Below are 3968 nucleotides of genomic sequence, written 5' to 3'. Positions count from 1 at the left end.
TCTGACTTGGTTTGGACTATTGCTCTGAAGTTGAATAATAAAATCACATATGGATTTTCTGATGGTGATGTTTGGTTTGTTAAGGCACTCAACTGCGCAGTCATCAGCGCCCGTACAAAGTCCCAATTTTTACACTGTCCAATCAAGCCACTGTCATGAATGATAATGATGATGATGATGATGAATTGATGAGGACAACACAAGCACCCAGTCCGCAAGCAGAGAAAATCCCCAACCTGACTGGGTATTGAACCAGGGATCCCGTGATCCAGAGGCAGCAACTCTAGCCACTAGACCACAAGCTGCAGACAGTATGGATTTTCTGTTAAGCACAACATCCAGTGCCTGTCTTTTATCTGATCCACAATTCAAGTACGTCAGCAAAAATAAAATACATTAAAATTCTTACAATTGAATTACCAGTGATAATAAGAATACACAGGGTAATTACACTACTGGCCATTAAAATTGCTACACCAAGAAGAAATGCAGATGATAAACGGGTATTCATTCGACAAATATATTATACTAGAACTGACATGTGATTACATTTTCACGCAATTTGGTTGCATAAATCATGAGAAATCAGTACCCAGAACAACCACCTCTGGCGGTAATAACAGCCTTGACATGCCTGGGCATTGAGTCAAACAGAGCTTGGATGGTGTGTACAGGTACAGCTGCCCATGCAGCTTCAACACAATACCACAGTTTATCAAGAGTAGTGACTGGTGTATAGTGAGAGCCAGTTGCTCGGCCACCATTGACCAGACATTTTCAATTGATGAGAGATCTGGAGAATGTGCTGGCCAGGGCAGCAGTCAAACATTTTCTGTATCCAGAAAGGCCCGTACGGGACTGCAACATGCAGTCGTGCATTATCCTGCTAAAATGTAGGGTTTCGCAGGGATCAAATGAAGGGTAGAGCCACAGGTCGTAACACATTTGAAATGTAACATCCACTGTTCAAAGTGAACAAGAGGTGACCCAGATATGTAACCAATGGCACCCCATACCATCACGCTGGGTGATACGCCAGTATGGCGATGACGAATGCATGCTTCCAATGTGTGTTCACTGCGATGTCACCTAACACGGATGCAACCATGATGACCTGGAGTCATCCGACAAAATGACGTTTTGCCATTTGTGCACCCAGGTTCGTCATTGAGTACATCATCGCAGGCGCTCCTGTCTGTGGTGCAGCGTCAAGGGTAACCACAGCCATGGTCTCCGAGCTGATAGTCCATGCTGCTGCAAACGTCGTCAAACTGTTCGTGCAGATGGTTGTTGTCTTGCAAACGTCCCTTTCTGTTTACTCAGGGATTGAGATGTGGCTGCACGATCCCTTACAGCCATGCAGATAAGATGCTCATTATCTTGACTGCTAGTGATACGAGGCCGTTGGGATCCAGCACAGCATCCCTTATTACCAACCTGAACCCACCGATTCCATATTCTGCTAACAGTCATTGGATCTTGACCAACGCAAGCAGCAATGTCGCGATATGATAAACCGCAATCATGATAGGCTACAATCCGACCTTTATCAAAGTTGGAAACGTGCTGGTACGCATTTCTCCTCCTTACACGAGGCATCACAACAACGTTTCACCAGGCAACACTGGTCAACTGCTGTTTGTGTATGAGAAATCGGTTGGAAACTTTCCTCATGTCAGCATGTTGTAGGTGTCGCCACCAGTGCCAACCTTGTGTGAATGCTCTGAAAAGCTGATCATTTGCATATCACAGCATCTTCTTTCTGTCAGTTAAATTTCGTGTCTGTAGCATGTCATCTTTGTGGTGTAGCAATTTTAATGGTCAGTAGTGTACGTGCTGACCATCACAGTCAGTGATCTGCACATACAGCACCCCTAGCAGCAGCAAGCACTTCTGCATTTGGACATCCTTCCATGAGGACACTGCCCATCCTTTGGGAAGCTTCCGTACTAGTGAGCAAGTTTGATGGCATGAAGGAACGTGGCAGTGGCGCCCCCTCCACATTGTCAGCCATATTCATACCACCCGCTGCCAGCCAATCATGAGTGGGACAGCAGGGCTTCATTAAGATGCCCATCCTATACCTGTAGGTGCCACAAAGACAATGCCGTACCAATGATACAGATGCTACCACCCTCATCTGTCCTCAAACCTCCAATCATTTGTCCAACTGCCCAGCACTTGGCAACTCTGTACTCCAGTGCCATTGTGAGTCGGTGTTGCTGGGTTCCAGCTGACTTCACTAGCTATCGTTGCTGTCCATCCTCCAGCACAGAGTTCAGAGTCTTTGTTTGTCCTGTTTTTTTTTTTTCCTTTCTTTCTTTCTTTCTTTTCATGCCACCAGCAGACATCAGGCCAGCCAGCTACAGGCCTGCAATGCAAGGTATCCAATGACATAGCAGCAGCAGCAATGTGTGACATGCACTACAGCAGATGAGGCCAGTGCAGGAAGATAAATGCACTGGGGGTGTGCTGTACTAGAGAATCTGCTGCACTCACAAAGGATCAGCAATGGTAGCACCAGAGACTAGATGAATGTAAATAGTAAACACTAGAGGAAGTTTTGTATCCATCAGCCAGCTTCTACCGCATTCTCACCCCTCTCCAGCAGTGTCACTCACCCATATAAGCCATCTTGACACACATTACAGTTTATACAGGTAGTGTATGTGACCTGACAGTAATGTGTAAGACAGCTCACTTACAGAGCTGTTGATAGGAGTAGATGGAGATAAATATTTGAGTAGAATGAGCTATGAAAGGAGCTGAAGCTGGGAACATGGCTAGGGTCTTGTTAGAGACAGCATACTAGTAGCAAGATGTAATATGGAATAGTTCACAGACAAAGTGACAGGAAACAGTAGACAAAGTTTGGCCAAAGGCTGAAGCAATTGTATTGTATACCTGGGTGAAGTGGATGGTCAGGGAACTTGTACTGATGGATTAATACCAGTTTGCCAGTAAGGAATGACACCCCTCTTGAAAATTTTGTGTCTTATCAAAAGCAAAAGAATAATGATGGCTCACCTAATCAATGAAATAGTGTGCAAAACTGGTTTCTATGGTCGATAATTCTTAGCTATAAATTACTTGTACTTTTTTGTAGTATTTGTAATCAACAGCAATTCTGTAAATGAGTTTTTTTTATATTTTGTAAGTTTGTTTCAAGTTGAAATGCTATAATTAATACTATTTTTCAGTGATGCGTAGAAGTACTGTTAAGGTTACTTAAGCATGGAATTCAAGGCTTAGTACACTGAGAGAGTTGTTAATTAACAGACTTTATCTGTTAGAAGAAAAATTAATTGTCTTGCTCCATTTCCAGTTGAGTATGTTAATGGTGGGCTCCCTTACTGATCGTTAGGTGTCAGTGTTGTCATTGTACTAGCAGTTCAGCCACAGAGATTTGGAACTCCATATTGGGACTCCACAGGAATGTGCTGGTGGTCACCATTCTGTAGGACTGGCAAGCATGTATGTTACGTTTCACTGGTCAAGAAGTTCCACAGATCGGTTACAAAGGGTAGTGGAGTGGGTGTTACATTATTATTTTTTTTTTTTTTTTTTTTTTTTTTTTTTTTTTTTTTTTTTTTTTTTTTCAGGGTATAATTTTCCAATTTTGGTTTCTTCATTTAGATAACAACTTGTGTTCTCTCTCTCTTTCCATTTTCACCAGATAACTCACCTTACATAGGTAACTCACCTAACTCCATCTATATTTATTGGACACCTTCACAGAAATCACTGTGCAAAGCCCAACAGGGCACCCAGAAACGACCACATCTGAGAATAATGAGTTTTATGGTCTGGCTGTCCACTGTTATCAAATAGTTAACCTCTACGTACAGGAATTTATTATGAACGTGAGACAGCTAGCTTACAAATAATTTGGTATTTTGAGGACTTCTTTCATTACATATCATAAACACAAATGACTATGAGTATTCTGCTACCCTGTGACCCTGTGC

This window comes from Schistocerca piceifrons, chromosome 4, assembly GCF_021461385.2.
Source record: "Schistocerca piceifrons isolate TAMUIC-IGC-003096 chromosome 4, iqSchPice1.1, whole genome shotgun sequence".
Classification (NCBI taxonomy): domain Eukaryota; kingdom Metazoa; phylum Arthropoda; class Insecta; order Orthoptera; family Acrididae; genus Schistocerca; species Schistocerca piceifrons.
Note: the sequence above shows the minus strand (reverse complement) of the source record.